The sequence below is a fragment of the Ischnura elegans genome, chromosome 12 (genome assembly GCF_921293095.1).
Source record: "Ischnura elegans chromosome 12, ioIscEleg1.1, whole genome shotgun sequence".
Taxonomy (NCBI): domain Eukaryota; kingdom Metazoa; phylum Arthropoda; class Insecta; order Odonata; family Coenagrionidae; genus Ischnura; species Ischnura elegans.
Window position 1 is genome coordinate 42,203,866 of NC_060257.1, and position 14,522 is coordinate 42,218,387.

At 38.4% G+C, this 14,522-nt stretch overlaps 1 protein-coding gene across 2 annotated transcripts in view; it reads left to right on the forward strand.

Annotated features, from left to right (window-relative positions):
• Window positions 1-416: 416 nt before the first annotated feature.
• The window catches only part of LOC124168881, a 350,296-nt gene continuing 336,190 nt past the window's right edge, over window positions 417-14,522 (forward strand). Inside the window, exon 1 of one of the 2 annotated variants that reach the window (XM_046547252.1) lies at window positions 417-913. The gene's annotated coding sequence lies outside the window, so the exon portion shown is untranslated. Of the gene's footprint in view, window positions 914-13,204; window positions 13,409-14,522 lie in introns of those variants that run through there. The other variant, XM_046547253.1, reaches the window with a different exon arrangement.

Here is a 14,522-nt window from a genome sequence, read left to right on the forward strand (position 1 = left end):
TGTGTGAACTCTGGGGACATATTATAATTTTAATTGTGGTCTCAATAAAGGGTTTAAATAAACCCTTTATTCATAAATAGTAAATAAAGGGTTTAAGTAAACTTTTTATTATAAATAGTAATCAAAATTTTGATTGCATTTTACTAAGTTCACGCTAACGGAGCGTCAAATTTATTAGGGTAGCAACAGGAACCCTTACGTCGCGTCGTTATTATTCGCCGGGAAATTTAGTTGGGAGATGCGCCGCGAAATCGAGGCGGCTCTGCCTCCGTTCCCCCTTTTCCCCTTCGCTCTCTCGATCCCTCATTCCCCTCCGTTCTCCTCCCTTCCCCTCTTTACCCTTCACACCCCCTCCACCCCCTATCCGCACCTTATACGTTCCGTACATTTTCGCCGCACGCGGCTAAAACCGTAAGCTGCTGACGGGGAGCCAAAGGGACTCAGTTCGGACGGTTCGTAGGTGGAAGACGGGATCAGATAGCCCGTCGCTCGTTACGATTTTGGGGGGCGCCATGCGATCAAGGCAAGGATATGGTTCCCTTTAAACGAGGGCCTTATACTCCTTCCATCGCTTAGGATGCCCAAGCGAAGTCGCTCGCGCCCCTACCCTCAGTCCCCCGCAAGAGGTAAATAGCAACCGTTGTTGTTTACTTCACCTTGGTTACCGTCGCCCGAGGTGTGCTGTTCGATCGACTGTTTTGCTTCGCGTCAGTGCCCTGTGCTTTTGTGTGTGCTGGTATCTATCTATTCAGGGACTCTTTTCGTACTGTTATCCGTGCGATTGTCACCGTGGCTGTTTTTGTTGCGTTCCTGGGATTTTTTTAACGCTCAATAATCAGCGCGGGAGTCGTCCGTGTTTTGCTGTGGAATGTGCCTTGGTCTCGCGAAGATTTGAGGAAAGCTGTTGTCAGAGGTATGTGAACGCAATATTTCATGTTTAAGTGAAAACATGTAATGTAACATGATGTATGGTGCGTGAATTCCACGCAAATGTGCGATTGTTTCATAGGAAATTTCATGAAACAAGGTTTTAATGGTCTCTGTTGCTACCTTAAACATTCCATATTGTCACCGTATTTTTTTGCTTTGACAGACATGAATGCTATTGTTGGCAAAATTGTGGCATTGTTAATCTGAGGGCACATTATTGTCGAAGTCTGCCATGAAAATCAATAGCTGATAGGCCATTTGATCTGCGTTTGGCAATTCAATGTTGTATTCTTCTCTAGAATTGAATTGAATTGAATTTAATACTCCAAGCTTGAATGTACACTTTTTTTAACAGGACAACACAAATGGAGCTTTAGGTAGCTCCAATGGTTAAAAAAACCAGCATGGGAGCTACCATCTTAAAAAATTAATTTCACGGCAGACCAGAAACAAAAAGAAGTATATATAATTTTTTGAAACATTATCACTATGAAACATATATGTGATACAATAATAGATTACTATTCTGATGTGAATTATGTTTCAGTATAACTTGACGTATATGGTAAACATTATCGTTTCATGTAATTGTTTACATAAAAATCGGCGTCTTAGCACGCTATAAATTACCGGGTTCAGACAGAAATCAGCTGTTATTGGAAAATACGACTCTTACTTGAGCGCGATCGATTCTAGCTCAGGGTTCGAATTTTATGAAACTCAGTTTAACATCAGTTACGAGCACCATCGTTTTTAATGGGAGTTTAGTCATGGTTTCAAATATTTTTTCCATTCGATGGTTGATTTAATTGGGAAATATATTACTTGGTGCAGCGTATGCTCCACATATCCCCTTTAATACACCCCTGGTGTTTTTCTCTGATTGGGAGGTATACGCTTATTGATTGTCCGTCGGAATATCACCGAGGCAACATGAATCGAAGGCTTGATGGAAGTGCCCGCTATTCTTTCGCTTTAAACCTTGAAAGTCTCCTTGCCGCAATAGAAAACTCGGGAGAAATCATGGTGAAATCGTTACTTTTCTCACGTAATGCTGCTTCCATTATAACCTTCCATTTTGCCGAGATATTATTGTGTACGTGCTCGTGCCATCATAATTATAATTTGTCGCAAATATATGTAGTAAGTCGGAGGGAACCTTTGAGAAATCAATGATATTTGTATCGCTTTTTAAATATTATTTTGGTATCGATCTACAAACGTTAACATGCGTGTTGTTTGGTTTTATAAGTAAGTCAGAATATCTGCAAGGACAAGTATTTACATGAGCTAGAAGACCTTAGTGATATATACGTTGAGTTTTGGTGAACCTGGCACTAAAAACCAGCGTTCACATGGAGGATAATTCGTCAAAGTTTTATCTGTGTTACAAATCCTTAAAAAAGGTTTCTCTATTGTCGTAAATTTAAGCTTAAGAATCTAGTCTCGTTCTTGGACAAGCGTGGCACCCAAGGAATGTCACCAGTATCTCGTGACGCATACGTTCTGTTTGTAAACAGTAATAGCGGTGAAACGTAACCGTGGTCGCATTGATGGCGAATGTGGTAACCGAGTTTGCGTTAGGAACGATAATAGCTGATTGATCCTTTTAGGTATTTGCGGATTGAATCTCCCGCGTTTTTTTATGTTGGCCTAGGATGTTGTTGTGATCGGCTAGCACGTGGGTCGTGGGCCCATATGGCAGTCCAGCTGAACTACTTGTGGATGGGTACGCCTAGGCGGTCTTGTCTTCCCGTAGTGTTTTTTTCGGTGGATAGAGGCTCGTAGACTTTTTTTTTGTTTTGGCGGGTCGCAACCTGCAAGATTGATGTTGAATCATTGCAGCACGTATATTTCGTATCATTTATGAATGAAATATTTTATTTATCAAATTCGAAACTTGAGAGTGCAGGTCTTAAAATTGAAATGCAAGTTTTGCGGACTTTTCAGTTTATTTATTAACCATTATCAGGGCTTGAAATGAAAATAAGTATGTAATTTTGATACATGAACATAGTAAAAGGTTGAGACATTGTTTTTCCACAATAATATAATAAAAAAGAAACATTCAGTTGTAAATTAACAAAAAAGAAGAACTTGAATTTTGAAATACCCTTTTGGAATGTTCATTGGTGTAACTAAACTAATACAATTCATGGTTTCCTATCAGTTTAGATTTTGATTTGACCTACACTCCAAGGTTAAAAGTTAATATTAAATATGGTCTTTCTGGAAAATCACATTTGATAAAATGCCTCATTTATATTTTTTTAAAGGAGTTAATCAACTGTGTGAATCCTCTATTAGCGGAATGAAACGAGTGTGATATATTTGTGAGAAATCATCCGGTCGATAGCAAATTTATTTTATAATGAGTTTTATTATATTCGTTTTGACTTTATTAAAACAATTTTTCCCGTTATTGGTAAAATCTGTGCCGTTCTACAGCTTTACTTCGTCGTTTTTTAAAAATAATTTAGGAAATTTTATATTAGGAATTGGTCGAATTTACGAATCCTCTGATTTATGCGCTTGATTCTTCTGAGAGAGTTAATTCTGTTAATAATATTCCAAAATTAATTTTCAGTCATTATTTCTAGTTTATATAAATAGCTGTTGTTTGTCTATGCTTGTATTTTATTTTATTTTATTATCCTCCTATGAGTATAGATAATGGTAATGAATACGATAGATTGTACCCCTATGAGAGCCATCTGTGCCAAAGCCTACTCGGTATGAATTAAAGTGTGGTTTAACATATTGAATTATTTCTCATTATGTACTGTAATAATGCTGCGGCCACATTCACATTTTCGTTAAAAACATCCAATATTTGTTTGTTGTCAAATCACAAAATATTTCAGATTTTTGTGTAGCTTTTGATTGTCACCAGCAATAATTCGATATTATGTTGGCTCATTTAAAAAGTAGTTTTATTATATGTTATAAACACGAAGGAAGAATTTCGGAATGAAAAAATATTTGTCTTAGCACGGATTCGAACCCGGATCACCCAGTCAGAGGAGGTGTCTTGGTGGTTTTAACTGGCTAGCACGTCAGACCGGCAATCGGGAGATCCCGGCTGTTCGAATCCCGCCTAGGAAAAAAATTGCCGATCTTCATCCTTGGAGTATTTAACTTCGCACTTGTGCGCGAGACTGCGAACAAAGTCACTTATTTCATGCAATGATTTATTATACAAACTCATTGTTTGTTTTCGCTTGTAGATATCGATACCTCCACTACAAAAACGCTCAACAATCGCCCACCGAATCAAATCCGCTCATCTAGTGGCCCAACAATACGAATCAGCTCAGCTGGGAGTAGCCGGAGCATAAATGCTCACCTACTAGATGAGCGGATTTGATTCGGTGGGCGATTGTTTAGCGTTTGTTCAATGGAGGTATCGATGTGTAAGAGCAAGCACGTTATAAGTTGACGCTGATGTTTAAATCTCGACCATATAGTATTTGTATTTATCTTAGAATGTGCCCGGAGATAATCAATCCATTCTACCTCTCAGGTTTTATTTGATGGGGCGGGGCAATATGTTGTTCGCTTAAACTAGATAAATGTCTAGAACCGGCCTTGATTATATTTATGAAATAACTTCTTTTATTATGTTGATAGCCTTCTCCAACAGACATTTCAAGCCCCTCCCGAAAATTTTCACGTAACGCAATGCGTCATAAACTCTCTTGGCTGGCCCTGCCTTTGGAGATGAGTGGCGTGGATTTATGTGGAGTAATCGAGGCCCCCTCGGCTGTCGTTCCGACTTGTCATTAGCCCGGAGCGCGTTTTTTTCGGGGGTGTAGGGAGAACACGGCAGTGTGGTGGACTTGTTTCGACTCGCTCGTATCATATGCAGGAGAGGGAGGGAGGAAGTAGGGATTTGATTCGGCGCCCCGCTACTGTTTCCCACTCTTCACCCCCTGACATTTGTCCCAACCATTGCGAGCCGACACACTCAGGGCCAGTTCCATAACCCAGCTAGTATTTTGTCCATTAAAATTACTTAAATAATTTCTCCATTCAAGTAATGCGTTTCACTGGATGTTAGTCTGAGCTACTTACTACTCAATAATTAGCACCGGTATTAGGAGCGTGAATTAAACGCAGATGCACCCTGTAGAAAATGTCATAATAATTGAGACAAACACGAATCACTAGCAAAAATACGGTAACAATATTTAAAGGCTACAGTAGCAACACGGCAATCTCTATCACCATTGTATGTAACAATATGTAAAGGCTACTGTAGCCTTTACATATTGTTACCGTATTTTTACTAGTGATTCATGTTTGTTGCGATTATTGGAAAATTTTTGCGATTGTTTATATCTGGGCACTTTATTGTTGAAGACGCACCTGAAAATCAGTAGTAGAGAAGACTATTTAGGGCCGATTTTATATCTGGTAAACGCCAACTGTAGGGTGCAGCCTTGAACTTTACCTAGAGGTGGTTGAAAAATTCCGGTTAGCTTCGGTATAAGATCAGACTTAGAGCTAACCAGATCTTTCAGCCACTGCCAGGTTAAACTAGACTGTGTCGTCTTATGGTTAGCGCTAATCAGACATCATAAAACGGCTCGTAATATGACGTTCATCGACACAATGCTGTGTTTTTCTCTACCTTTATAATTTTCTGATGTAAATTTCATGTTACTTAAGCATAACTTGTTGTACATGGAAAATATTATCGCTTCTTGACATTTTTAACTTTAAATCAGCGACGTATTACATTTATAAGCACCCGTTTTGCGCCGAAGTCTGCTGACGATGGAAAATACGCCTGTTATTTGAGCTCTATTAATTCTAGTTCAGGATTCGAATTTTTTGTTCTACTGCTTCAAATATTACCGGGTGTAGGTTACGGCTGCATTATGCTCCGGTAAACGCTAACCTGGCATTATAAAACCGGTACATTATAAAAGTGGCAAAGTTGGTGACAGTTAAGCGACATACTCAACTCTGAACCCGAAAACGGCGTTTAATGAGGTTGGTTCGCGACAGTTCGATACTAAACAAATGCTATACGCGTGTGACATTCCCATGACTTCTCAGACCGGTATGATCCCGCAGTCTGAGAGACCAGACTTCATCAATGTAAGATTAAATATCACACGCCTATAGAATTTGATTTGTATCTAACAATCGCTAACATACCTCCTTAAACGGCGATTTCGGTTTCAGTGTGATACCTATTTTACGTAAAAATGATAATATACATATAAACTGGTAAAAATCACTTCGGTGCTAAAAATTTAATCTCGAGGTGATCACGCCTTTTACCTATTCTACGCTTTCTAATATTTTTATGCTAAACATACAGCTATAAATCATGCATAAAATAATAGAGTAACTAAGTAACTGGAGTAAAATTTTCATGAAAGCCTACAAGTTTTCAATGAGAGAAATACCTATTTAGCATAAAAATTCATTGAAACTTTAATTCCAATAAGCATATTTAATTTTGTCGTCAATATCTGAAATTACTTCGGTGCGCTGCTATTGAAAATATTGACTGGACAGTGTTAGGCCAGATAATATCACTTACGAGGTGATATTTTATTTGTAATACTTTTTCATCAACAGGGGTTTAGGGGTTATATCAAAGTTTGATGTACGGGTTGGTTTTTTTGAGATAACTTTTCCATAAGTTGTTGTGTTATCACCTTTGATTATGCATATTGATATTTGATTGATATCAATTCTACATCACATAAATTATGGAAGCGTAAAAGTCATATTTTTGATGTGAAAGGGATGCCTTTGATATTTAAAAAATGGCATTTAAAGCTGCTTGGGCTACTTTACTTTGTGCGCCTATCTTTCTTCGAATACTAACACGTCAGTGTAAAAAAAATTTCTTTGAACTTGATCTTCTCTCTTGAGTCAGCATCCAACTAGCCTAGCCTCTACTGACCTAGAGATTAAAAATAAATAAACCGAGGCGGTTTGTCCCTCTGTGTTCAAGTCGAATAAAAAGACACCGGAGGCCTTTTGAAGTACTCTAACGGAACGATGAATGGTTTTATGTACAGAACGAGGCGAATTCTGTACGTCTGTGTGAAGCTAAACTTGGAGCGCCAATGCAAAAAGTGGGCGCAAGAAACATGAATTCATTTCGTCTTTGTTTTTTCCTGTTGCTTCCACTTCTCTATTTTTACGAGTGTTTTTTTTTCGAGCTGCAAATCTAATTTTGGTGTTTCCTCCTCAGCCACACTTAATTCTTCGTTTTTTCTCCCTCTCTTTTGACACAATCCCGTGCGCTTTTTGTGTTTCACTTTTTTTTATAATTGTGACGCTCATATTTTTCTCCGTTCATTTTTTTCCGGCATGTCACTCTAAAGCTCCTGAATGAGTACGTTGACCGCGCTGTCATTGTACTCATTCAGGAACTGCAGTGTCAAGAAATGCCGATTGTAAAAATGTCCAAATGACTTGCAGTAAGAAATTAGAATTAAATAATAAGCTCGTGGATTAATAGGTTCTTACATCAAAGATTGACGATTGTCTGATGACTTTTTCGGTCCTTCTCTTAGTCCGCGAAAGTAGTACATATCGTGTATGATAAGTGTACGGAAGTGCCTTCGTACAATTCCACGTGCACCGGTGTAAGATATTGTATACTTAAGAATGAACTTTTTCGAGTCGAATTTTTTCTTTTAGATTTAATACCTTCACATTTCATACATGTTCACTTGCCGAATATTACTTAAATAACTGTCTTGCCCTTTGACTCGAAATAACTATTCAATGATCGGATGTATTTTAAAAATGTCTTTGAATAATTATATCATCTATCACGTCTGCTTCAATATGCAGAGTGGTAAAGCTGTGGCAGTTCTATATATGTATAGGATGAATTATGTATGTGTAGGAATGCCTCTCTTTCGTTCAATATATTTGTCCTTGTAACTGAACACTGTGTTAGATAAAGAATTTGAGTCGATCGTGTACTGTTGCATTGTTTTGTAATTATACTCATCTCAGCAGTGCTGTAGTTGGGCCGGTACGGCGTACACTTTAAAATCCAAACTCGTGATAAGCATACCCGTCAAACTACCTTTTTAAATCTATAAAAAATATACCTTCTGTAAATTGTCCAATGGATTTCAGAAAGAAAAATCGGAAATGATTATTTACTTGTTCAGGGTTATCTCGTGGCACAACTTGGAACTAATGTAAGAGTTTGAGTTTGACATTTCAATCGCGGCAGGATGTATTATACATGTTCAGCTGTTGGCAATTTTTTGTGAGTATCGCCTAATTTTGTCCCAACTACAGCACTGCATGTCAGTGATGATTCTGATGAAAATGGTATTTATTGTTACTCTTTTATGAAACTTTCACCTTCTACTAGCACTTTGGTATAAAAATAGCAACTTTTGCTATGAATTATGAATTTTGCATCCTCTCAGGTTATACTTAATGGCTACCCAGCTTTCTTTCTCTCTTTATATAATAAATTCAGTATTTTATATTTTCTTGTTGGAAGGAATAAATTTAATTTAGTTTTCAAGCGGCATCCAATGAAATTATCGTTGTCATGTTGTTAAAATTACGTCAATTTCGTGGCTCGAAAGTTTCGATTGGGATTTGGACTACCATTCCTGGAGCAGTCGTGGAAAATGATTGCGTGAAACGGTCAATTTTCATTGGAGCGATCGCTGGAGCTGTCCCTCGAAAGGGATGGATAAAAATGATCGAGTGAATCGGACTTAACGGTCTGAAGACCCTGTTGGGAAGAGGTGGTGGGTTTCATATCTACCGTGTGCTTCTTGCTGCTGGGCTCTTTTACAGTTGGGGAACCTCCTGTTCGCATGATTTCGGGAGGTAAGAGGATATCTACTGTTCTCTTTCCGACTCTTGCTGTATCCCTTTCACCCCTATAGTGGCCGAAACACTGAGAGTGTAACTTCAACCTGTGAGACATTGTGGAGGGGAAGAAAAAATAGTAAGAATGGACGATTCAAAATTTCTTGCCAAGTAAAGGGTGAGGAATGAGAAGATATATTTCAGAATCGGGGAGGTCGTTTTGAGGATATAGTTTTAGCATTTTTTAGTAGAAGAACTTTTTTATCGTCTTTTGTAGCATTATACTATTATATTTTCACCAGAATGTATCATTATTGCAAACATTTTTAGGTATAGCGTAACAAAAAATACATGTTGTTTCAGGAGGAATCTACTATACAACAGAAGGTGGTAAGGAAGACAATTTTGTCATTTTTTGTGGATAAACATGGAGTCGCAACTCCTTAGTTTAGGTAATGAAGTATGGCAACGCAAACTTTTTTTTGAAAATGAATTTGTAGTTACCTTTTTGAACCTTTGCAGTTACCATGAAAGCGTTTTTTTTTGGCACAAAGCCTTTTCGACATTTTATTTAATACTTAGAATTTTTAAGGACATTTAATAATATAGGTTGGACGAAAATGTGCGATCATAATTGCGTGAAACAATTAATCCCTGAGCGTAATCGAACGAGAACTTTGAGCGAGTATCAACTATACCGTTGCGCAATCTCACAATGAGTTGCCTAATTGCGCGATCCCAATTCATTAGGCAGCATAAGGGAGGGAATTTAGGCACCCATCTTGGCCGCCAGATGTGGGTATCCACGAATGTATCCTTTTCCCGTGATTTAAAGCGTGGAAAGTGCCTTTGAAACGAAATCGGAGGAAGTGCAATATTGCTGCCAACGAGGGGAAGTGTTTTGCACTTTCGAAACAAAATTGGCTACTACTTACCGTAGAAACTTAGAAAACTACGGTAAAAATTGCATTTTCGGATTATAGAAAAATTAAAAATAAATTAAAAAGTGTTTCTATCAGATTTATTTTTTCGTTCGGGGTAAAATGTAGAAGTAGATAACGTTTAAACGTTTTCGCTGATTAACAACAAAATATGCGTTATAAAAATACGAATAAAGCCATTTTATTTATCCCAACTAATGTTGTCAACTTGCTGTGGAAGATGAATGCTGTAGACGTAGTAGTTTGCCCTCTGCTTGGTTACAAAGTTCATGAAGTTGATAAAACGGCTAATTTTATGGTGCGCGGAGTCATTTATTGCCCTGGCGTGTCTACACTTATGAATTTTTCATAATACGAAAAATAACTCAGAGTAAAATTATATTAAGAATGATGTATTATTCATTATTATGGCATGCACTGAAGCCCAGATATAAATTTGCAAAGTACAGCGGCACATCATTTTGATACCGACAGTAAATATAGAACGAAAGCTACGGATTTAAAAAAGTACCCTTTCATACTACTGAAACTAAAATGTAGTCTGAGACACTACAAGTATTATAAAATGCTCTTCTCGGACTTCCTCATCGACAAATCTCAAAATCACTAGCGCGAGAGACAAAATCACACGATAATGTTAACAATATATAGTTTATAATAATATCTAAACATCGATATAAAATTTTGAGCAAGCAGGCCATATAATCTCCAAATGTGGAGCTCAAAAACCCTGATTCAAACAGTGTTAGGTTTTGGAATCGACAAAAACTACTAATAAATTTATGCAATATTTATGGTCAACAGTTTGGGAGTGACTGGTTTCGTCCTTCGATTGTTTTTAATTGGTTTCGTGCCCTGCAGATGGCAACACCTGCCTTGCAATTGCCTTGATTTGATTGACTTCATTTTCGTCCCAATCGTGCTCCTTGATTGGTTGGCTACCCAAAAGTTGGCCGCCCAAATCCAATGGTACCGAATGCCTAACGAGTTGGAACTCGGCTCTAGTGTCACGGAGATTCCGCCTGATTGCCTTCAACTGTTTTAAAGCCACGCCCACAACACCCACCCAATTTTTAGCCTCCCAAATCCATTATCCCTAGTGGCTAACGAGTTTGGACATAGCTATAGTATCGCGGAGATTCCGCCCGATTGCTTTCACCCACAACACCCACCCAAATTTGGCCGCCCAAATCCATGGTTCCTAACGCCTATCGACGTGGGATATGGTGATAGTATCGCGAAGATTCCGCCCGATTGCCTTCAACTGTTTTAAAGCCACGCCCACAACACCCACCCAAAATTTGGCCTCCCAAATCCACGGTCCCTAATGCCTAACGAGTTGGGACACGGCTACAGTATCGCGGAGATTCCACCCGATTGCCTTCAACTGTTTTAAAGCCACGCCCACAACACCGGTCACCCCTCTGTCCACCGTCTCACGCCACGCTCATCCCTCAAGTAATCTCCATAACTCGGTTAAGGGTAGGTCTTCTCCACGCCTCATCCACCCATCCCACTCTGCCGTGGAAACGTAACGTCTACCCCACACCCTTCGTAACCCACCCCGTCACCGCACAAAACAAGTGCATGCGTCCTGGTCGTCAGTCAGTCTCTCGTCTTTCGAGTGTCGCGTAGCGTACTCTGCACGGAGCCCGGTCTTTTTACACGCGTGTTCGCTCCTCTTTTGTTTCACGCCCGACTTGTCACCTTGTTGCGCCCACTTCGGTCCAAATTGAGAAAAAAAATAAGTGAGGGGTGCGTAAAAATCTGGAACAGGGCTTGTAGTGCGGTGTTGTTTTTTTACGTGGAAGGTGTATTTTTTTGCCGCCTTTGTTGTGGCTCATCTTGTACTGCTGTCACCTTCATGTTGGCTGCGTGAAATTTCGTGAATCAACGTCCGTGAAGAAGACGGCAATCGAAAGTGTGTTCCAGTCAATGGTTTTTGGCATCGTAAACATTTAGGTCCACTGAGATTGGAAGTGGAATTTGTGTTTTTTTTACGTAATCGAGCTGTTTTGTACTCCTAATTGTAGCCCGTGTTAATGTTTTAGCCTTTTGTATGCTTCTCTCTTATTTTCGGTGACTTTTAACCTGCAGAAGACGGGAGTTCTATGTGTGTAGTAGTCACTTTTTTGGTGGGTGCATAACTTTTGTACCTGCGAAACCTGGAACAGGGTTGAGGATTTTATTTACGCCCAAGGAATTTTTTATTTCCTTTATTGTGGTTGAGTGCATCGATGACCTACTGGTTAACCTCTTTTAGTTAACGGCCTTGTTTTGTGCTCTACTTATTATTTCATGTCACAGTCGTCTCCAATGTGATATCGCCGTAATATTCAGTGACTTTCATCTTTTAGAAGACGATAATTGTTTAATTACAGTAGTCAGTATTTCAGTGCTAGCTTGAAATTTGGGAGTACAGGAAATCTGGAACATAGGTGTGTTTTTTAAATACACTGAAGAACTTGAACTTTTCTATAGTTATGGGCCATTTTTCTGCCGTCGCCTTTTCTACTTTCCTGATATTTCATGACTGGTAACATGATTTAAGAAGAGGGATATTGTATGTGTGTTCTGGTCAAAATTTTAGTGCATCGTTGACATCTTATGTGTAAAATATTTTCGTCTCCATTCAGAAGCTGTTTGTGCTAATTAAGATCCGAGAATTTTTGGTGGACCACTTCTTTGATGTGTGTGAGCGCTGTCTTGCTGTCGTTTGCTTATTGTTTATTTCATGTTTGACTTGTGCGTGGAAGTCAGAAGTTGTGTGTATGTTTACTAGTTCTGAATTTAATTCATATCTGCTTGGGTAGCTACTGGACGAAAACATTCTTTCATCGTCTATCGAGGATATTTAATTCGAGCTTAATCCTGAGACTTGCCACGCTAATGTAAGGTGCTTCTGATATTCACAAGGTGCTTCGTAGACTGTGTTTTTGTGTACATATATTTCGATAGACCAAGTCCTTTTTACTGTGGAATTATCAACGCCTTCATCGAACAACATTTAATGTGGCAATTAATTTGATTGGGCAGGACTTGTCTTGAAGGAAACTAGAAGTGTGTCTACGCAGTTTGTGCCGCAATAATTCATACGATCTATTTTTCTTGTTACCCAAAGGTACCGTTTAGTGTTTGAGGTTGTGTTTGGAGATTGAGTGATTGATTCTCTTTTTCACTTTGAGGAGACTATGTGCTGCTCCTTAACTGTGGCTGATCCGAGACTGTCCATGTGTTGACTAATCTGTTCCCGCTTTCAGCCTAGTGACTGTTAGCGATTTTTGATAAACCTTCGAAGCACTTTTGGGCTGGCTCGTGGACTTTATTGTTAATCGTCTATCCGTGCTTCCAGCGTAGTTACTGTGACTGATTTTTGATAAAACTTAGAACCTCTGTTGGGCTGGCTGGTGGACACGATTGTTAAGCATCTGTGCATGCTTCCAGCGTATTTATTGTGACTGTTTTTTGATAAACGTTAGAATCATTGTTGGGCTGGCTCGTGGACACGATTGTCAAGCATCGCCCTTGTCGAAGTGATTGTTGCAACATTCTACTCTCCCGCTACGGTCCATTGTCACCGTCGGCTGTGCCTTCAACCCCGGATGTCGGCCACCTTTACAGAGGGTCACCCTCGAGTTGTTTACGTCTCCAAAGTGGCGATTGAAGTTGAGTGAGGAAAAAAGGGGACAGGACATTCCTGCCCTTTTTCAATCGGGGTGAGTCCTTGGGGTTCTCTTGTTTTTCTCGTAAGCGCCTTCGACGAAGCGTTGAAAATGAATTTGAAGGGTTGAATTTTTCTTGCGACGTTTTCTTTTTTGCAGAAGCGGAGATATCGGTCGTCACCTCGGGTTGCTCAATCGTGTCATACTCTATCTTGTATGGTATGCTGCACAATGTGTTAGTGTCAGTATTAGTTGTATGAAACAGTGCAATATTTCATCGGGAGTCCATAAGTTACATCACTTTTATTAATTCAGTGAAACATTGTAGGTTTTCCCCAGCATATTTCACTCCCTGTTATAATATTACAATGTTTAATTTGACCGTTTACAGTCAAATGTTCCCATTTGGGAACAGATTCATAAAACTTTATGAAAATTATATTTTGTATCTATGATTAATTTTATAGCTTATATATATATATATATATATATATATATATATATATATATATATATATATATATATATATAAAGTATAGAAGTACTTTTTAAAGTGAATCGCATAACTTTTGTATGCATTTGTCGTTAATTATACCTTCTCGAAATTTGTTCTTTTCATCACCTCTGTATTGAGTGTGCGATTTATTCGATATTTTCCCTACTATCGCCCTCCAGTTACAAAAGCTCATTTATTCAAAATATTAATGTGTATTACGTTGTTAAACTTAGTTTTTTGGTCTAGTGCATATTTATTTTTCAAGCAATAGCAAAATTTTGTGGCGTGTTCCCATTTGGGAAGATGATTGAAAACGCTCTTAAAATATTTTGTTCGGGCTTTCTTTCACAATATCTCTTAATTAGTTGTGAAATATATAGAATATGCAAATAATAATAATAATAATCAGTTGGTAAGTTAGTTCGGTCTAATAAGTCATACAATAATATAAAATGATAATGGTTTTTCTTTGTTAGCAATAACCCAAGATACTACTAAATCAGTCGGAAACAATTTTTACCTTAATTATTGGTATGCAGGAGATTTATTGGTACATTACATCTCGAAATCGCATTGAAAAAAAAATATAATTCGTAATATTGAAGAAGTGTTGAATTTGTTCAGTGGTTGGAAATTTATGTAATTTTTATCACGTGCGAGGGCTGGAATTAT